General features: G+C 40.4%; 1 protein-coding gene across 5 annotated transcripts in view; it reads right to left on the bottom strand.

Annotated features, from left to right (window-relative positions):
* The window catches only part of ncor2 (nuclear receptor corepressor 2), an 83,188-nt gene extending 79,318 nt beyond the window's left edge, over window positions 1–3,870 (bottom strand). For 4 of the 5 annotated variants that reach the window (XM_072388375.1, XM_072388380.1, XM_072388376.1 and 1 more), the window contains exon 1: window positions 3,624–3,869. The gene's annotated coding sequence lies outside the window, so the exon portion shown is untranslated. Of the gene's footprint in view, window positions 1–3,623 lie in introns of all 5 variants that reach the window. The other variant, XM_072388378.1, reaches the window with a different exon arrangement.
* Window positions 3,871–22,637: the final 18,767 nt, after the last annotated feature.

Here is a 22,637-nt window from a genome sequence, read left to right as displayed (position 1 = left end):
GCTTGATTCTAACAATTATTTGACTTTTACATCTATGTGTATCACAGCTTCTTATGATGAGTCTCTCTTTCACAGGAAACCTAAAAGTAACACTTTATTTACCATCACTGGACACAGGAAGTCGAGTGGCAGCCAGTTCGGTGCAATCTGTTGGTTTCCTTAGCTAGGAAATTGCTGTTTTATGCAGCTTTGTTTGTAAGAATTGGGCTTATTTTCTTTTAATTTAAATAAACTGGATTTGATTATGATTACAATGAAATGGACTTGGCTTGAATAGGGCTGCACTGAAGTGCCTTGAGATGACATTTGTTGTGCTTCGGCGACATTTAAATAAACTGAATAATAACAACAAATACGGAGAAAACGCCAGCCTGTCCCACCGGGTGTGAGATGGGAAAAACAAATGTTAAAAAACTAAAAAAATAATTTTTTTTTTAAAAAACTATCAGAAACAACTACAAATTATTAAATGGACTGGTGTAGCAAATCAATTCCCCTTTAAAAGACAATAAAATGAACAAAAGCTTTCTCCATTCCAGTTTCATATATGTCTTTTTTATTCTTTTCCTCCTCTAAAAGGAGGAAAAACTGAAAGAGCAGTGAAACGGTCTCCCCAAGGAGCCATGAAGAGCACAGATTATCTCTGCCCCCATTACCCTCTTAGATAAGGCTGGGATATCTCCTCACTCACATTTATCTCTTTATAATCCATATTGCTAAAATGACACTTTACTACGCTTGAGTACGCTCTGTGGACCCAAGTCAGTAATGTCAGTGTTTATTATCAGACTTTGTGCTCCCCAGACTATTAACAACGAACAAAAACTGCTCTCAGAACCCATAACAGCTTGTTATACCTCAGCAGTTTATATAAGCATCAAGTAAACCCTTTTCATTGTGTAAGTTATGCAACCAGCACGAAATCAAAATAGACATGAACTCTATAATCAGATTCTTAGTAATCTATTCAAGGAGGACATCTCTTTATTTGTGGAAATGTAGAGCTTCAGAGCCACCCACGATCACGGATTATCTGTTTTTTTCTGATCTACAAATCAATTTTACAGCAGACAACATCGATTTTAAAAATGCAAAACTATGTGGTTTAATATCGACTCTCCTCTGTCTTCCTGTCTCTGCTGCCAACATGAAACGACACACTGCTCTACAGGCACTGTCCATCAGTCTCACTTGTTAAATATAACTTGCCATTGTAGCCAATTGGTAACAATTTCCCTTTTGCAGCAGTAAGGGCTACCCAGCAGAAATTGAGCTGCATGTGGCACAGCAATCCAGGACTTCTTTCTCACAAACACGTCACAATGCAGAGACACTAATCAAATCAACACATAACCATGCACAGCATCACGCTTTAACTGGTGACTCTTCAGACTAATTTAAAGCCCCGTGCAATAATAAATAAATATTTTGTAGCAGCCTCCTCCTTCTTGGTGCCCAATTCTATAGCTTGAAGCTGTGTAAAAATAGTAAATGTCATGGAGTAGATCAACTGAGGCGAAAGCGGTTAATTTCCATTCCTTCAATCATGTAAAAGGTTAACAGTTTATACAGGTGTTGTAGTTAATACAGCTTTAAGTCATTTCAAACAACTCTGAGGAGCTTTAAGTAATCTGTCAATATTATTATGACAATCCTATTCACTAAATATATATATATATATATATATTTAAAATCTTCGCACAAATGCCCAAAAGTGACTCAGTTTTGTCGAACAAATGCCAACATTGCAACTGAAAATAGTTGCCAATTGAAGTAAAATAAACATGTGACCTCCAAAAAAAAGGTTGTGAAACTGACACCATGATAGAAATGCCCATAGTTTCATTTTGAGGTCCCATGTTCCCCGTTATGAAAGATTTTAAAATCTCAGATAAGAAAAACAAAAACAATTGCATCAGGTGGTTTTTGCCTATTAGAAACAGAGCCAATGCACACAGGTGAAAATATTAAATCCCTTTGCAAACATGCTCTGAAGAAGCCTCAACCTCAAACAAAGGCTTCATTCAATCCGTAGGGCAAAGATGACTCCTTTTGTTTGGGATATATTCCTCAATGGAATCAATAATAATAATAATAATAATAATAATAATAATGTAGATATACCCCCCCCCCCATAAAAACAAACAAATTAGAAGGATACACACCAAATACTATCACTTTCTCAATAAGCAGAGCTATAGTTGACCACAAAAAGTTTTAATTGTGAAGCAGCAGCAGGAAGTGCCATGGTGGAACGTTCTTTCGAAATATTTCCTTTTTTGGTGAAAGCATTACCTGAAAAAAGGCTCTGTTAACAAACAATTACACTTTTTTCCCTTCACTGTTCTCGGGAGGCAACAGTTGTTTCTGAGACTATAACGTCTCAAAACATGTCCATGTAAAACAGACTACAGAGTAGGATCCCACCAGTTGTGAGGAAACATTTCCCATAATCACACTTCGTTTGGACATTTAAAAACAGTGAGCATCCACATTGTCTGAATTAATATTATGCAAATATGGGTTTAATGTGCAATTCATTGTCTAATTTGTCCAAATATCACATTTTATAAGCACAAAATATTCACACAATGTTTACATGGAAATTGTGAGTTTCATTGAAACTTAATAAAAAGGATGTGACGACAATAAGGCAGAACAGATGGAAATGCCTTGAGGGTAAAACTGATATCCTCTTTCTTAGTCAACAATAAAAAAAGAAAAGATGTGATATGATGGAATGACACAAACATAATAAATGAGTTAGATTAAAGGTTAAATACTGTAGTAAAGCAGCCTATCGAGAAATAAAGTTCAAATGTTACTAATAACCAGAGACTTAAAGCCACAGTTTAGCTCTAACGTGTTCAACATTACCAACCTGAGACAGCCAATCATAAGGCTAAAATCACTGACGTCTCTGTTTACCTCTACCTTGTGATTTGATTTATGTTTACTGCCGTCATACACCATAACTTATCAAACAACTGATAACAAACTATTTCATTACCGAAAAACGTAAACACGTGATACAAGCAATAAAGAAAACTTTATGTAAAGTCAATCTTATCAAACGCTAACAGGAGCCTTCTGAGCACAGCCAAGTTAGCAAGCTAAATGACTTAATCTGCCAACAAAATAAAATGCGACTAGTTACCACAGTAGAAATCTGACATTACCAATTGACGGTAGATACTAGTGTTGTTATGTGGAGTTTGGCGTTTTAAAGGGAAAACACCGATGTCAGATTAAGTCCCAGGCGTTGGCTACTAGCTATGACAGCTATCTTAGCTAGCCCCGTTAGCTATTTGCTAGCTTAGCCTAGCCATGTAGCACGTGTTTCTGATTTATAAAATAAATAACTAGCTGAGGATAGCTAGCCTACTACGAGTAATGTGGCGGGATGTACAACCACTTAGTTGAACATCTCACTGGCGTTTTATTTAAAATGTAGTTTCATGAACCTTGTGACTATGTCGTAACGTATACTCGAAAAGGTCAATACTGCTATGTATGTTTCTCCTCCAAAGAATAGCCGAACCCCGTCATCCAACAACAGAGCAGACCCCCCCTCCACCCCCACCCCCAAGCCAACGCACAGCCAGCAATGGAAGCTAACTAACCTTAGCGGAGGGGCAGCAGAAACCATTCGGTGATAATAACGTACAACAGTCAATTTCCTTGTCTTCGTCAGTCGATCCAATTTCGCTTAAAGATCTTCTCGCTTCGACTGTATGCCTCGCCCCAGAATTAATCCACATGAAAGCGTAGTTTTCGTTTTCATTTGTTCCGCTGGCGGTTTTCAGTGATGTGTCGTGCCAGTTCCTGCACAACACAGTGGTCTGATTCTACTCCCTAAACCACTGCTGCTAAGACCATCGCGGGGCTGAACCGCCTCTCTGACTCTTAATAGGTCCACACGCTCCCTCGCCCCTCCTCTTTACTCAAGGACTACACATGTCCCATTCCCACAACAAATTCACTGTTAAACTGATGCGTTGTGAAAAGCACTGGATTACACGAAGAACTTATTAAAAATAACGGTTCTTAGACTCTTTTTTGGTCTCTGCACTTATCATGTCCCTTCTATTTTGGGAAAGAACTTGTTTCCTACATATTTATCTCAATATATGTTTTTTTTTCTGTAATTTTCTGTATATGAGTGTGTATGTTTGCTGTAATGTAAAACTATTCATCTGCGCGTATTATTTTCATCCCAGTGTATGCATACGTCCAAAAATGGCAACAATAACACATGAATAGATACTTTAGAGCGACTTTTAGAAGTTTGATAATACTTTACACTGGCATGAGGACAATGGAGGGGTCCCATCTCTGCTTCCAGATGAAGATGCAGGGTGCTGTAGTTTATTTTGGTCGCGAAGAGCGAGGTAAGTCATAAGGCAAAGCTCTCACCTATTACTATGAGCCTTGGGTTATGACAAAAGTAACAAAACCATGAATACAAGTACCAGAAGTTAGCTTGACTGGCTTGACTTGGGTGGCTGAACTTACCCTCCAAGACTCAATCTCAGAAATTGTCCCTCCCACAATACAAGAACATCCCTCCACCACTGCTCCAATCTGAACTCAGGGTCAACTCAAGCTCTGACTCTCCATCTGTGCTGCTTGATTCCCATGGAGAAGTACAAGCTGTGAATACAGTGACCTAACATTGAAGGATAGTATTTGGGAGATCACAACATTTCATGCTGTGTATGTAGTTAATGACTGTGCTGAAGCCAGGACCTCGTAAATGGTCTGAAACCCTCCTTTCTGCCTCGTACAGCTACTGAGGCTAACGCCACCAGCCATGTTGCAGCATTTACAGAAATGTCAGTGGAGCTCATTGAACAAACAAGTCTCCTGCTGCAGAATACTTTTACAGGTTTTGACAGGCTATGGTAAATATTTACACTTCATTTTATTTCATTCTGCATATAGCTATTTTCATTCTGTGTTATTCCATTTGGCCAAGATGTTGGTATTTACCATATAATTACTTGGCACACTTCAGGCGGGCAATATCTTGACCTAAATCTCAGCGACAGCCTTTCCTATGATGTCAGTTGGGATTGTTTTTCCTCTCTGTGTTTTTCCTTCAGCCCTGTGGTTTGGGAGACCCCTCTAACCATCTGGATAACCACCATCTCCTCATCAGCCGTCACAGAGCAGGAAACATAACTGTTTGTTTCAGTTGGTTTATCTGAACCAAGGCAGATATCTGAGTAATCTATCCCTCTATCTCTGCCATGCACAATTTGTCAGCTCAGAGATAAAGCACAACTATTTCCCACTTGCCAGTTCTGATGTCCACAGCTGTGGTTTACCTGCAGCCAGACTTCCAAATGGACTGAATAACCTTCACAGGATCCTAAACTCTGACATGCAGTAAATGTTTAGGATCTCTGTAAGTTGCATGTTTCATGATTGCAAAAATTAAGATTATGTGGTCACCACGGAGAGTCAATTTCAAAGGGCAACATTTGATAGATTCATCGTAGACAGTCATTCAAGTTCTGAAAAAAACAATGTGCAGCAGAAAAATCCTTCAGAACACAGAGAAAGCTGGAGGGTAGAAACTCGCCAAACAATTCTATTAAGAGACAAACTGCACCTGGAGCCTTTCTTTAAAAATGCTAAGTTTTGGTTACAAATTCAGATATACTTAGTGCTAGTACTCAGATGTACTGGTGTTGTCATTCAAACTCATGGCTGATTAGAACCGAATCATTACACTGTGAAATTTATGTTTTTCTATTGTTGTCACTGGTTGTATTTCAACACCTTTAACAGGTTTTAATATACTTAACAGACTGGATTCGAGCACAGTTAAACCCCAAACTATGCATGTTCTAATAAACATGAAATATTTCCAAATAACATAGTGTGTTTCATCTATAAAGGATTTTTTTAGATTAAGGATACCACATGGTGTGTGTTGCTATTTGTAACACTAGTACGATTACATGCCAGGTTTGCTATGATGCACAATTTTAGCTGAGACATAATTGATTTTGCCACTGCTGGTATTCATTATTGTCACGAATGGGCATGAGTCAAACAGCCTGGGAAAATGATCTTTCTCTGTAGATCATATCAGAGGGAGGGGAAGAGAGAGATTAACCTGTTTTTTGTTTTTGTTTTTTTTGCCTCTGTTTATGACACCATTTTTCTCATATCATTAACACATCAGGGTAGGTTTACAAAGCACAGTAAAGTCTCAGCCGCAGGATTCCACCTAACTGCCTCCTCCTCGCCACAACAAAGACAGCAATGCAAGGAGAAATGGCAGCACCTCTCTGAAGAACCTAACGACTGCCTGCATTGTTGGAATTCCGGCTTAACTTCCTGAGTCTGTCCACACCTGGCCAACCGCCAACACATGCTTTTCTCTCATTTTTTCCTTTCCTTCCTTTTATCAGGATCATATGCAGACGAAATGTTGCTGGTTGGACACAATACGAGTCTCTCCAGCCTCATCCGCCTGCAGTATATGTTTTGTCTTTGTTACATCATATATTTAATGTAATTTACGACTTTTTTTTATCTCTGACATTCAAATTCAGTTTGAGTTTGTGTAGAGCAGAAATCCTTCAAAACCTTTTGGATCTAACAGTTGGTTGAAAATCCACTAATGTACTGTACGTGTTTCAGTAATAAATATAAATTAAGGTAATGAGATATATGTCATGGCGGAATGTGTTCTTTCTTTTAATGTGATAAACTGTGTTTCAGCTTCCCTTTTGTTGCTCGCTGCCATGGGCATGAAAAACATATTCTCACTTGCTCAAAATCCAATTGAACCCCTGTAATGAAACTGGCATCGGCACGGCATCGCTGGGGCTCAGCTCAGTCAACCATCTGTTTGGCTCCTTGGATTAATGCAGTGTACACTAAAGTGGGCAGTGCATGGACGTGTTCCAGCATGACTGCCATGTCATTAATGTTCACTGTGAAATGAACAAAAAGGAGAAAGTCCCCTCTGTTTCTAACAGAAAACACACACAGATTATGAATCACTGCATTTATATGTAACCCATGTTACATACCTTTAAATAGATTAGATGCAAACATGCGATACAGAACATGTGAATTATCCTGTTCGTCATGTTCGTATGGATCTAAATTTGCCATTTGTCGGCATTCGAGATGCTTTTGATAGTCGGCCTAGATATCTGCTCTTTAGTTGTACACCACAAAATAAACAGACAGCACTAACAGTGATAACTTTCAGATTTTGCTCTGAAATTAGGTCATGGTGTCGTGGACTTTCTCAGTAGTGACTTTGAGATGTGTGATAAATGTTGGCACTTGAGAGGCTATAGTGATGAGACAGAAAAAGAGATTTGAACAAGTATCGTTGTTGCGTGGATGTAGCAAAGTAATAGCTTGTTCTACTGAAAATAAATTAACTCTGTATGCGTACTTTACAGACACCAGCTCTTTTCCATCAAGGACGGTTACAGAATTCCTTGCTCTTTCCTCAAGGACGAGGCTTTTTTTTGCCTGCAGTTTTCTCGCTGAGTGGCTGAACTGTAAGCCCAGAAGAGGTCAATTGTTGCTGATCAGTTAACTCAAGTACAGCTCAGCAGGAAGTGCTGAGCTGGGTGGACTTGCATCTAACGTTAAAAGTCTGGCCACTGCTGAGTCCTTCACAACTCCTGAGCAAATCTCTGTTTGTTCACCCCTTTCTCCACTACAAGATGACAGACTTACTTAAACATATCTTGACTTTTAGAAAGATGCGTTGAAGGTACAACACCAATGTTTTTCCAGGAAAGAGAGGGAGAAGAGATTGACTGGGTTGTATATGGGTTGCCATGGCACCATAGAATGGTGAAAGAAGAAGAATAGCAGTATTTTCAGTGGGAGGACAGAGAGGGGAGGGGGTTCAGAGAAGCACAGAACCTCCATAAATAAAGCTAATGAAATGGCAGTTGTGTCTGGAGAGAGGTGGGATGGCTGGTTGGTTCTTACCAACTGTCTGATTTATCCTCAGTGTCCCTGTGAGCACAGTGGGGGAGATCCATTACCTCACCTCATCAATAACATCCCATGGACAGGGGAAAAGGTCTGCTTTCCACTCACAAACGCCCACCCCAGGGACCAGCTCACAGGGCTCTCTTAGTGGGGGGATGGGATGCTGGTGTAATGTAGTCACACTTATAGAGCAAAAATGTCTCAGCTGGGGGATGGGCTCCTACAGGCAAGCTGTGCGGGGGGTAGCTCAACATAAAGCAGAGAACACACTCAACATATTGCTGGAAGTCATGATCACATGTATATGCATTTTATGGCTCCAAGGAAACTGAAGCATTCAGTATCACACACAGACATATTGACAGTATCTTTCTTCTTACTCTGTGGGTGTATAAATGTACATTCTGTGAGTCAGATGACCCGGGGAGCTATCAGCTGTGACAGCAGAATTGTAAATGGTTGATAAGGTTCTCCTCATTCATAAGCAGTTCTGTGAAAAACATTGAGCTGTGCATGTGGGGGCATGTCCAAGAATATGATGTGCTATAAACAGCTCAGGGATTTTAAACGATCCGGAAGAGGAGGCTGAAAATATAAAGCCAAAGGAAGTGAATTCTTTACAGCAGCAATGAGAAAATGAATTAAAGTTAGACACGTGAAGGAGATGATAAGACCTGGAAGTAATTCATACCAGGGATGAGGTGAAATGTCAAGAGAATCTACAAAAAGTCTGTAACAGTGCAGAAATAAGACGAGAGTGTAATAGTAGATACTGTGACTGATGTCATCTCTGTCATACACGCCTCCTTCCCTTGCGTGCGTGTGTTTGAGAATGAACTTTCATGTGCTTTCTCCATTGAAATCACAAGATAGAGGCACTGTCTGTGCTGACTGAGGAAGACCCCTCAAGGCAAAGGCTTTTCAGCAACAGGGCTTAAAGAAGAAAGCTTGACATTCAAACATGCAACAAAGAGTCAGACTAAAATCCTTGTCAATCACCCTCTCTCTCTCCCCTAGTTCCTCTTTTTCCTTCAATTACTTCAGCGCTAGCTAAGCAAATATTTGACTTTGATCACAGAATCATTGATGTCACTCTTTGTATCAAATCAACAATTCTTTCATAGTGTTTGAACTGAAAAAGCACAGCAGTTCTGGCTTTTTGGAGCATAACAGACGGGTGACGGAATCTCTCTCAATAAAGTTAAACCTTGACGCTGTGCTTCAGCATGCAAATCTACATGTGAATTGTGATGTATCAAAAGCTTTATTGGGGACAGAGATTAGTTCCTACTCAGCACTCAGCTTTGCCTTCTAACAGACAAACAACCTAGCTACACCTCCCCATCAAAAGGCCGAATGTATCCCCGCATGCACATGCAGCTTTACTATACTATGAATGTTAGTTACCAAAGACTTGAAGCTTGGCAGGTCAAAGACTGAGCTCTTTTAGCCTAGTCTGCAACACTTATAAAGATTAAACTGATCCACTTCCTTCTTTGGTGCCTGCACAGTGTCAGTGCTCACTGCCAATTAGTTGTTCTTATTTTTTTGCTTGCTTTATTTAGTCTTCCACCCCATCAACAGACAAGAAATATCACACATTTCATGGCTACACAGTGAAATAGCCTGTCATGCGTACATAACGTGGGTTACATGTTGGGTTGTCTTTTGTTTTTGTATTGACTGAAGAGTGATTTCTGTGCTTTATGGCTTTCTCTGAGGCGATAAAAGAGAGTCGTATTACTTGAAATAGTCCTGTAATAATGATACATAAATGTTTCTTAGTATTGAAGCCAACAATAACTGAGGTTTTGTCCTCGAGCAGTGGAGAGAAGCTGTAAACACAGAAGTAATATATGGTTACCTTTTACTGTAAGCCACTATTGTGATCATCTTGGCATACAGGTGTCTATTTACATCAGCAACATCACTCTTGATTAAGAATAGCGTTTATGGCCACAGGGCTAATGGGCAATTTACAGGAGTTCCTCTTTTGATATCATGGCATGAATAGTCAGTGTTATCAGAACAAGGCAAAGAGTCTAAACCGTGTTAGTGGTGCAGGGAGGTTGTTGTGCTTTGGAAAGACTATAAACAAGGTGAATGCAGTTTCCAGGTCTGAAACGTGACGCCAATGCAGGGAAATCTTAACCCCACATTCTTTATAATGGCTTCCAGGGAATGACTTTTGGTCGCAGAAAGAAGTCCAAATAGAGGTCTATGTGAAGATTATTACCCTTTCTCACTTGACATATTACCCCAGTTGATCGTTTTCCAAATTGCTTCATGGTCTAAGTTGCTGTTTTAAGACAAGTTCACCGCACTGTGTTTGTTTGCTATGGTTCCCATTTAGTCTAAAACAGACAATAAAACAGAGTGTGTCTTAAAAGTGTGTGCCTTGATGTAGACCTACCTGGTACTCCAACACTTTTTTATTCATTTACTTATTCTTTTACACTACACGGTGTTACAGTCCGTGGTACGCCAGCTGGACCGTCTGCAACCTCACTAACACAGACATCAAAATCAATCATGGCTGCCACCTGTATGAAAAAGTGTGAAAGGTGTTTTGAGTTTTTCTAGCACTTTCTTTGTGTCTCATAAAATCAGCCGTCTAGAGGTAATGTAACGTCTTACGTGAACATGGTAAAATGATGTGTGTATACATATGATTCTGTGTCGTGATTTATTATCAACTGGTATTGCTGACTGTTGCTGGTGGTCAGTTCACACTGGCTTTTGGACTGGTTCTTGTTACTTGGGTGAAATATCATCCCCATCTTAGACATCCAACACCCAAGTTAAACATAATTTTGTTAACTGTGGAGGGTGCGGTTGAGAAACTTCTTGACTAGATAATATGACCTCTTGGGGCATTTATTCTATTTCATTTTTGGTAGTTGGAGATTGCAAATTTTCAGTTTAGAGTTGCCATCCATCCATCCAATTTCTATATATGCCTAATCACGTTAAGGCTGGAGCCTATCCCAGTCCCAATAGCTCACAAAGTTGCCATCAAACACAGTATAAATTATGTCATGTTTAGATTATTACATGACATTATGTGGTGTATTTGCCAACTTTTAAAGCATGCTTATACTTTCAGTTAAGAATAGCTGGCAGCAATATTTAGCACTATGTAACATTTGCAGTGAGCGCTGCCATATATCTATGTGCTCATGGAAACCTTAAAACCATGAAAGGTCTGCTATATTTATTTAATATGACATGAGCTATATAGCGGGAAATCAAAATAAGGCTTTGGGTTTGGATTGCTGTCTGTAAACCAAAACTGAAATTGTTCTCATGGTCTGTGGTTTTGGTTATGCTCTTAGTTTCTTTCTTCCAGTCTGGACCTTGTCTTTTAATTATTGGGCTTTCATTTTTGTTGCGCATATTATGTATTTTAGCGAGCTATGATTCCTGTTTGATTTGAAATGGGTTGTTCCCCTTCTGAATTTCCATTCGTCTTTCAACATGTGTCCATTGTTCCTCTTGTGTTTTCAGCTGTCATCGCCCTGTGTTTACCACATGTACTCCTCTGCTTTATATGTTAGTTGCTTCAGATCTTCTTTTGAGGAAAAGGAAAGCTTGCACTGATAACAACCAAAACATGAAAAGTGAAAAAAAAACCAGTTTGTATCATTAATTTTATTCAAAATTTGAAGCCAATTATTCTGTATGAATCAAAATGGTGGGCGAGCCTGGGCACAGTAACGATTGAAGACATGTTGGATAGCTTCGCATTTCAAATTACAAACTCAGACATGTTGCATGAATTAAAATACACCACATAAAGTGCATTCTCACAGATTAATACACATCTCGGACAGACTAGAGTACTAGACTCTAGAGTATCACTGTGACTCCACAAAAATACTTTAAAGGAGATTCTTTTACAGAACAGTCAGAAGAAAAACACAAAAGACAGCGTAATGTCCTTGAGGAAGAACGAGACATCCTATTCAGCAGCTTCAGTCTAGCTGTGCTGACACCAAGGTCAAAATGTGCACACCCCTGTTGGGGAAAGAGAGAGAATAGTCCATCAAACGAGCAGTGAACCAAGTGTCCTGGAAACTGTTGATGCAGGAATACAGGGTCCTCTGAGAATAAATGCTGCTCTGTAAGCACCTACAATCCTCCCTAAGCAGTCCAAATGTATATTCCTGTTTTCATCCAACCTTGAGATCTGTCCTCTCGCACAGTCTCAACAAGGCTCAATATGTGTTTGCAGAAATGTCATTTCACAATACTTCTGAGAATGAAAATGGATATTAATCCATGTTATAATTCCCTACACATATCACATATTTTCAGCATTTAAAACAGACCACAACAGCTGCCAGCTGGTGTTCATGTAAGTTTAAGAAAAACCTCATTTTGACAGTTTGGAAATTCGCATAAAGCAGCCTGGTCTTTAGTTTGACCACACACATCAGAGGTTGGAAGTCCACCGTGGCTGACTACAAGAGACGAGAAAAAAAGGCACAGGAGAGATTTGAGTTGTCTTCTTAAGAGAGTAATAGAAGAAGAATTTAGCCTTTCTCTGCCAGAGCTAGTGAGTCACATCCGATCTGAGAAATTCATGTCAGATGTGGAAGAGTGGGAGGTGCATGTGGGCTGAAGAAGGATGATATAGAAATGCCGATCCAGCCTGCGAGTGTTTCTCTTGAACACACAGAAATGGATCCATTCACCTTGGAAAGTCCTCAATGATTTTCTCACTCATGATGTAACATGCTTGTAACAAACTTGCACAGGACCTTTGAGTGACAGAGAGGAGTCTGTCAAGGAAATGACTGTACACTCGACGTGTACTTCAAAAATAATTCTTTGTTTGAAATAACTCTGTGACGATGATTTGTGGGATGTGTAATCACGCCTTTGTGGAACTGGAAACAGTGGCCAGTTTCCATGAAGCAGCTCAACAATCTGCCTTTTTGCAACCATTTTTAACTACTAGTATAACAGTTACCATTACGAGAGCAGTTTCATTTCTTTGTTGTCATTATTTGGCTTAGAAAAATTTCATTTTCTTTTAATAGTCTCCATGGTATCCTTTCACTGTCTGTGTCTGAGACAGAGGAGCAGTCCTCATTTTGATCCTGCCTGTGATTGGTGCCCAGCCAGGTGGCAATAATGTGTTCATTCTACTGTGTTTCCTTCCAGGGGTCAGGGGTGTTGAGTGATTAACACACAGGATGTGACCTTTAATCCACTAGCAGCTCCTTTCAGCATTAATCTCCTGCAGCCAGCATTCAGCTCTGATAATGGCATGTTAATTAATGACACTCTTTTGAGATGGCATAAGCCAGTGCTGGAAGCTCTAAGAGCTGGTTAACACTTCACACATGGACTCAAGTCACCTCTGAAATACTGCATGCAAGAACACACAAAACTCATCATGTAACAGCCACTACGGACACAAAGTAATCTATTTGAGTGGGAATTTCTTCTTCAGCAGCAATCAAAGGGGACATGAAAGACACTTTTCAGAAGTGGGTATCAAACTGCAAGTGATGAGGACTTACAAGATTTACATGTGATCTTACAATCATCACCCTGTGAATACATGTTCTAGAGGGCTAAATGTCAGCCTATTCTGTCTCAGGTCTTTTCATTTCTCTGCTGACTCGGCTCACTTGCATACTCAAACACATTATCCACCCAAAGGATTGCCATCGCCTCAGCTTATACATATTTAACCAAATATTTACATTCATTAACTTGTCGATGCTAGAAGAACAAGGAACTCGGGAGGTCTGAGCTGAACTGCACTGTTCTGTGTACACTGGATGAGTCAGTGTAATATAGAAGGGAGGCAAAGACCAGGCTTGTCAGAGTCAAGGAATTGTCAAAGGACTGATGATTCTCTGCCTTAGAGCGGAGGCTGCTGAATGGTATGTGTGAGTGTGTAGGGAGGCAGAAATTGTGGGGACAGAGATTGCTCTTGTCAGTGTCTCTTGTTTTTCTCATTCTTTCTGTAGAGTTCAGTCACTTTACTGCCAGTGGCGTATACAAAATACAAAATACATTTTCTGGAATATGAATAGATAAATGAACAGTTTTTAATAAATAAATAAATAAATAAATCAAAAAATGAAAGTGGAAAAATGTAACTCAGCTCATTCAAGTTCCTAAACCTTACAATTGACTTTGTAATTCTGACTACGGTGAGCTAAATGCTAACCTCAGTATTGGAATGAAGATGTTTGATACCTCTCCACTGGTCACTATCATGGCTTAGCCTGTCAGCAAGATAGCGGTTGCAAGTCCTCTGACTGAAACAAGCATATAACTTTTTTCATATACTTAAACACAACCTTTAATTGCATCCTGCAAAGTACCACCAGCAGAAGTAATTCTCTAGTCTTTATTTAAAGAGGCCTTATACACCGAGCAGACAATCGGTTGTCGGCACATCTGGAGCATCGGTAAACCTCTTCCTCCTATATTTTTAGTGTGAGCACACTGTCACCACTGTAAATACATCTCTTTTCAGCTTATTCAACCTGTAGTATTGGTGTTGGACTTATCACTCAGAGAGTTCACCCTGAGGCTGTTCAGTGTAGCAAATATGTGCACAAAAAGCCAGGCAGCAGTGATGTCAGAAGGTAAACAGTTGACATCACTTTTGCCATCTTAATTTTTCCAAAACAATTGACACTTTCGCAGCAACATGGCCAAATGGTGTGAAGAAACTGAGGACCAACTGATAATCTTGACTCAAGAGAAACCTGCTCTTTTTGAGATGACAGAAAAACACATACCACACACTGCCATGTTTATTTTTTCTGCTTTTCTTTATTGTGTAACGCACATACTTTCACCCCCTCTGCACTGGCAAGCTATTTTTTTCTTGCGCAGGCACAGACGGTACATCCAGGCCTGTGGTGGAAGCTGTCTTTATAGTGCCAGTTTGGTGGAAGTGGATGGTGCAGTTATACGCAGCAAATTTAGTCACGTGGCTTTGTGTTACCTGCGATCGAGATCAACTGTCTTTTTTTTTTTTTAGTTATATTTTGTCAATAACACACATTCACTTTACTAAAACACTTTAGTCGCATTCTGGTTGGGTTTAGATACTAATGTTACTTGTTAGGGTTTAGAAAAATATGGTTAGGGCTAAAATACATCTCTTTTAATCATGGACACCCTTTTTACAATTTACATACTGTCTCAAAAACATGTGATTGTAGATTGTACCTGACTGTATGAGTGTAAAACCCATGGGCACGTTTTGGAGATGAAGACAGTTTCTTGAAAAGGCTGTAGGTATTTATTCATTTGGTCACCGAAAAAGTGAAGGTATAAAGAAAATGATGATGCTATGAGAATGATGGGTTCAACTAAATTATTACTAATCATACTGAGGGGGAAAGTAACAGTCTGCACCAAATTTGAATCTACTGATCAAACATATGTGGACACATGTCAGCCTAATTTGTATACAAGAGAAAAAGTCAGAGGATCACTAAAGTCTTCAAGGTTCTTCCTCTGGAGAGGATCTGTGTAGTGTGCTGCAGCCTTGAAATGTTCCAGCGATGGAGGAGCAGCATTTGAAAGCTCATATCTGCATCACTGGCTCCTGTCTTCTTGTGGAAATTGCCCAGCCAGCTATGTGGCAAGTCTGGAAGACCATCGAGTGCACAAATACTCTGGAGGAATTATGGTGTGTCCGTGGTGACGTGGCTCACTGATTCTTTTTTTTTTTTTTGCTCACACTTAATTAACCAGGTTTCTTTTCAAGGACGAGTAAAACCCTGCACATCAACAAATAAATACCTTTGAAAGTCTTGTTGTGTATCATGAAAAAACTGCGGACTTGTAAATAAATAATTTGTTTCTAGCCAATTTACCACAAGGTCAGCCTTAACATGCAGAAGATAGCCTGAAGGAGTTGTCAGCTGATAGAAGTGTAATTATTTGACTTACATTTATTTGTTAATCACAGTAATAGTTTTTTCAGCTATATTTTCACAGAGGCAGAATCCTCTACATAGAAATCCCTGTGAAATAATTATACGATTAAATATTTCAATGATTAACCTTGTGCACCTCCACTTTTCCATCTCCCTACTCTCTTCACATATCTTCTTACCCCTTTTTTAAAATTTGTTTTCAGCCCTTTTCAACATTTTAGCCCTTTTCAAGCCCTTATGACGAAGCAGCAGTTGTGCACATATGTGTGTCTGTGTGAACGTTTATGTGATTTATGTATCTTGTCCAGACTTAGTGGGAGTTGAGAGTACAAACCCCTTCCCCAACCCCCACCAACTCCATCCTCCCTCGCTTGCCCAACAAAGCTCCAAATCTGTGTCAGAGGTTTGGGGGAGGTTCCCGTGAGAGGCAAATAGAATTAAGGAGCCAACTCAAAACACTGAAACTATGCTATCTCCTCAGCTGAGGGCAGGAACAGACAACCAAGCTAGGGAGTATTCCATCACCCTGATTTTCTTTCCTATACCTGTGCATTTTTACATAACATGGATGTATGAAAGTGGAAAATAATTGGTTTGGTTTATTCTTTTGACCAACATTCCCAACTAAAAACAACAACCCAGAGATAGTTTCGTTTGCAAAGATACATACTCTAAATATTATGTCTCTGAAACTCACCTGCTGACATAAGCAAATCATAAAGCAAACACACACTTACAGTAACACTATCAGTACTTCCTGTGGCATTAATCTCATACATTTATTCTGGTGAGTTTGCTTGCAGTCAGGAATTCACCAGGGCTTCTCATGTTGCATATCAACACTTCCATTTGTGCTGCGAGAGGCTTAAGTAGGTTAGAGGCTGGAATGCACACACCACTTTCGTCTTTAAGGCCTCCGGGCAGTAAACGATTCTGTCAGAGAGGCTGCTGCTCGTTATCAACGTGCTTGCAGGGTGGAAGTTGTGGGCACCACGGCAGCTCCTGCACACTGAGCCTGTGCCACGCAGCGGCCATGGAGGATCGGGTACATTATGGATCAGCAGTAATACCATGGACACTAACACCATATCATCACTCGAGCTCTGCAGTGAAGTGATGTGTATTGATTCAAACACCACACACAGGGATTTACAGTGGGGACTAGAGATGTATAAGTAGGCATATAGTGGCTGTCACTGCATTCAATTAATGCAAAAAGCAGACCAAAGTGATCTAAGCAAAGTCTACAGCTGTGCTAGCTGCCAGTCTCGCAGCACTGTGTGCCTTAAATTAGCTACAGCTGGGAGGTAAGCAAAAAGCTAAAAGCAGTTGGCTAATGTGTTTATGTTTAGCTGGTATGATGCTGACCATGCACTACTTTTTATTTTTGCATGGTAACAAGTCCAGGATGTACCTACAGCAAAGTCTGGGTCCAATAAGTCAGCTAGATGTTGAGATATCTTATTAAAAAAACTTAGTTTTTACAATGGTCTGAAGAACATGCTAACATCTGCTAAAATCTGGCTTTGACTGCAACAGGGACATTTGTAATGAGGATTCAGTCCATTGATAGGAACATTATACCCATGCTGATTTTAAATGACAGTGCTGAACTCTGGCCTGCAAGAATGGGTGCTTGTTTATACACCTGAATGTCTTACATGGAGGCCCTGAAGCTTTGTGCGAGACAATGCACGAGAAAAATGATTGAGACAACTGCTGGTTCTTAATCTGCTGTGGCTGAAACCCTCTCCACCTCACCTGAAGCAATTTGACTGCATGTGGGTGCCTTTTGCCACATTGAAGCAGGGGTGTTATTAGTTTGTCTGCACATCTGCATCCTCAGGCTGCTGGGAAATGCATTTAGATCAGCATAACAATGCTCAGTTAATGACCTCTTCTCAGCATTTCTCAAACTCAAATTTAGGTTTCACAAGTATTTGTGGCTGGAATGTCTGTATTTGGATCATGTGTCTATTGTATGTTGGGATAGGGACAGTTAAGAAGTGAGGCCCCCTCACGCACCCTATGATATTTACACAGAGGAGTGAACACTGTCAAGGTGTTTTATGGAGCAAAGGCAGCTGACTTGGATGACTTGTGGTGTAATTTATCTAGACTTTTTGTGGCTGCAAATTCTGTGGTTGCTCCTGCAACATAATGTAGAAGAAGAAATAACGAAGAAGAAACATAATGTTTCTGCCTGTAATGACTTGTGCTGCATAGATAAAGTTGTACTTGCTTGTACCTTTGTATACACGCAACAGCAAAATCCATTATCTAGCACCAACCAACCCCCTCATCTAACACACATTTCCTGTCTTGACTAGAACATTCCAGGCATTTCTCCCAAAAGAGATGTGCCATGTACCAAATTCTCTAGATACAACAAAACCACACTAGTAACATATTCATATGCAGATGATGGCAAGGGTTATGGATGTTCTTGTTTGCAAATCTCTGCTGAACACATAGTTCCCATGGAAGCCAGTTGAGAAATTGGGCTTTGTTTACTTTAAAAGAAATTGCACAAAACAGAAATGCTGAGAATTTGACAATGAACTAAAGACACATACAGTTTATAACAAGAAACTAGCAGATAGTTTTAAGATTGGTGCTTCTCTGTTAGCCACCACGGTTTGTTGGCTGGAAACATGCTCTGCTGTGAGTATCAAGGTTCTATTTTCAGCCTGCAGCGTGGCTGTAGTAATGGCTATATTGATCAGTCAGTCAATATGTTTGTCTCTGTTATCAAGATTGAAATATTGCAACAACTCAGACTGGTCCCAAGAGAACGAATTCCAGTGACTGTACTGATTTTCCTAACTCTTCATCCAGCTCCACCAGCAGGTCAGCAGTTTTTATTACGTACAAAATCTAAACACACAACAGATGGATAGGAACTCAATTTTGTACAGACACTGATAATCCCCTTGGCTTTTCCTCTGGAGCGATTTAGGTGTTAGGATTTGTCTCGATGCACCAGCACGGCCACATGGCGAAGACCCCATGGGAAGCAAACAAAATTGCATTGCACCATATTTGCTACATTACAGTTGCTGTGGGTGCACCAACAAAGCAGGAGCATGTCTGTGGAGGGAGACAAAAATACAGTAGCTTCTATTTGTTTCCAAATACCAAGGTACAGTTGAGCTTTGAGATTTCTGTACCTTTACCAGCATGGTGTTAATGCAGATGATCTCATGACAACACCAGAAGTCATACATGGCATGTTAGCAGTCACTCACCTTTAAAAACCCTTCACACCTACTCCGCCTGTGGTCAGATGGGTTAAAATGATGTGAAAGCACTTTGTTCATTCCCTCTGGACAACAAGTCAGAGGCCGAAGGCTTTTTACACCGTGTACTTTACAGGAGACAGAAGGAGATTGAAGAGGAAGAGGAGGAGAGTCTGCAGAGCCATCTGTGGGGGTAGATTTGGACAAGATCATTGGAAGTGGCAGGGAATGCAGAAGGCAGCAGGAGATTCAAAGTAGGCCAGTAAATAATGTGCAAGTGAGACAGCGACTGCCTCCCCCTAAGCTGTGGCCACCCTGTTCCACCTCTAACCCCTTTGGCCCTACTGACTGGGCCCCCTTGATTACTGGCCTCTGAGTGCCCCCCCCCCCCCCCCCCCCCCCCCCCCCCCCCCCCCCCCCGCTTGCACAATACACTTCTCATACGGGTCCCTCACTCAGACCTTTCCTCCATTTGTTGGACATTCATCTTTCAGCATGTGTGTGAGTTTGTTTAGGGGGTGGGGGCTGAGCCAATGAAGGAGTGCCAGGCAGGGGTATATGTGTGTGTTGAGTGGGGGGTCTTCTGTGTTTTTCACATCTACTACCTTCCAATATAAACCCATCCCCCTGAACAGCATGCATTTTTCTATCACACTCCCCACTGCAGCCCACCAGGCTCTGCGCTGTGGTTTTACTGAGTGTTCTGGGTGGTTTAAACATTTACCACTTAAGAGTTTTGCTCCATAGAGGCCAAGAAGAGGTAGAAGGAGCTTGTCTTCTCATCTCAGTCTGGTTGCTACGCAGCAAGGAGCTTGTCTTCTCATCTCAGTCTGGTTGCTACGCAGCATCAAACTGTTTTACTTCTTGCACTACAACCACTATTAAAGGAGTTGCGTTCTCAAATAAGAACCAGGCTATTGTTTTTAAACGTTCATTTTAAAAGGGCATTTTCAAAACTTCCACACATCTTGATGAACACTTAACTTATACAACCAACTGTGTGTCTTCAGAAATTTAAGATTGGATATTTGCGTCCTCCATGTTTGGTGGGGAATTAGAAAAGACAGTTACATGGTTACATGGTTCTGTCCAAAGGAGAAAAATCCCCGATGTAAGTCGGCATATGAGATTGCTCACACATGTCATAATCAGATCAACCTCAACAGGCTGTGGCATAAGATATTGGTCCAGATTTAATGTAGCTTTTCCCCTGCTTCTAACACTGTTTTGGTGTTAACTTGTTACTGTTGGTATTAATCATCCAGGCGTAGTGGTAACATATCCATCCATCCATCCATTTTCTACACCGACAGTCCGTTAATCGGGTAGCGGGGGGGCTGGAGCCTATCCCAGCAGTCATCGGGCGAAAGGCGGGGTACACCCTGGACAGGTCGCCAGTCCATCACAGGGCCACACAGAGACAAACGAGACAAACAACCACACACACTCACACTCACTCCTACGGACAATTTGGAGTCACCAATTAACCTGACATGCATGTTTTTGGATGGTGGGAGGAAGCCAGAGTACCTGGAGAGAACCCACGCATACACGGGGAGAACAGGCAAACTCTGGTAACATATCATGTTGCATATTATGTATTAATGGGAGTATCCCTGTTCGACCTCAAAATTCAAGGAGAGAATTTAGATGAATAATGCAGAGTTATTTAACAATCTTTGGTTGTGCCATACTTTACTGCTTAACAAAAGGGAACATTTTTGCTTGGTGTGGCTGCAATTGATGTTGCACCAAGGACAAACGGGTGTTGGGCAACTCAAGAAAGAGGAGAGAGTGTGTGAAAGTAGAGGTTCTCAGAATGACCACCAAGTTAAGTAATTCTTAAATGGAGAAAATGTAAGATGACCTGGAATGACTCCTTTTACTAAAAGGAGTCATGCAACAGCCACAGCACCAAAACTTTTTCTGCCTTTTGTGTGTCATTCTACCTTTATTTATTCATGTTTGTTTGTTTCATGGACTCACCATTATTTCTGCAGCTGAGATGTCATATTTTTTGTCTTTGTGTGCAGATGATCAGACATTTACAAATAGTGAATAGATCACAAGGCCTTGGAGAGTTTATATTCACGTTCATATTGTCGGCCAACTGCATAGCCCATGGTTTGAGTGTGTATTGCAGTCTTATGTTAAGATGTACAAGGTTCTTAAAGCTCATTTTGTTTGTCCCACATAAACAAGACCACAAGGACATTTCAACAAATACACAACACGTGGGCTTCTGCATTTAATGAAGGATTTAATAAAGTACTTTTTACAAGTACGTGGCTGTGTAAAGTGTCTGGCAAGTTAGAAAAGTGTGGCCACAAAAAAACAGCAGGTTGGTTAGAAAGCCATGAGCTGGCATTTAGAAATCCAAAGGAACCAAGCTGTTGCTTACATTACGAGAACATTTGAATATGATAAACAGTGGGCCTGATGCTGATATTATTCAAAGATGGCTCACTTTTAAAGACCAATGACTGATACACAACCGTGTGAGACTGACTTTAATTAGCTGCCTTCATTCTGTGTTCACTTTGACTCTGATGAAGACACTAAACGATTTGCACTATTATAAACTCCATAAGTATCAGTGAGCTCTAGCCCACTTTTATTTTTCGAGTTTAGCGTTGAGTGCCCTTTAACTGTTAAGCACTTGATTCATGCTGTACTGTTGTAAGATGCACTGAGATTTCTCTTTTTAATAAGAAGCAAGCGGATTCTGCTGCTGTTGGTGGACTACTTCGATCTTTGTGTAACTGAGCTGGTTGCATCTGTATCTGTAGTTTTGCAGTTTAATTTTAGGATGTTAACCGCAGAACTGGACACTCCCGTTGATATTGTTTGCGACGAAAATTGACCACACTCATATTTGCCCAGGATAGTAAATCTGCCCACTGGTGCTAAACTCAACAAACTGGAAATGTTAACACTGATGCTATTAACAGGGTGGACTACTTTGTACATTAATGTGCAATTAGTTTGTCCATTTAGCCTTTATTGTATATAACTGGCTTGTTGTCAGCTTTAGCGATACAGTTCTGTTTTAGAAAAAATGCTAAAATACAGATATTTTTCTTGATAATTTCTGAGACTACGCTTCAGGTTATTGCTCTATGAATGAAGGGAAAAGTGTTTTTTTTGGTTCCAGTGTACAGAAATGAGCTGTGAATTTGGTCTATTTGCAGCATATGTATGTTTTAAGCTAATTAAGTGAGTTAAGTGCCATTCTGTTGCTAGGCATCTGTTCTCTTTGCAAGAATTATTACTTTGGCCTGTTTCCAAACAATGTGGACCAACAAGGCACCAAATCAGAGCACACCTTTAGAACAAAAAGAAAAGTTTTAAAATTCTTCATGTCAAGCCCTGTACTCTGAAATCCTACCTGCCATTGGGTGAGAAGCAGGGTACACCCTGGACTGGTAACCAGTCCATCACAGGGCCACACAGAGACAAACAAGGGCCACATACTCCTAGGGCAAAGTTAGAA

This window comes from Leuresthes tenuis, unplaced genomic scaffold (genome assembly GCF_036924035.1).
Source record: "Leuresthes tenuis unplaced genomic scaffold, fLeuTen1.0.hap1 SCAF_6, whole genome shotgun sequence".
Lineage (NCBI taxonomy): Eukaryota > Metazoa > Chordata > Actinopteri > Atheriniformes > Atherinopsidae > Leuresthes > Leuresthes tenuis.
This window is presented reverse-complemented; position numbering and strand designations above follow the sequence as displayed.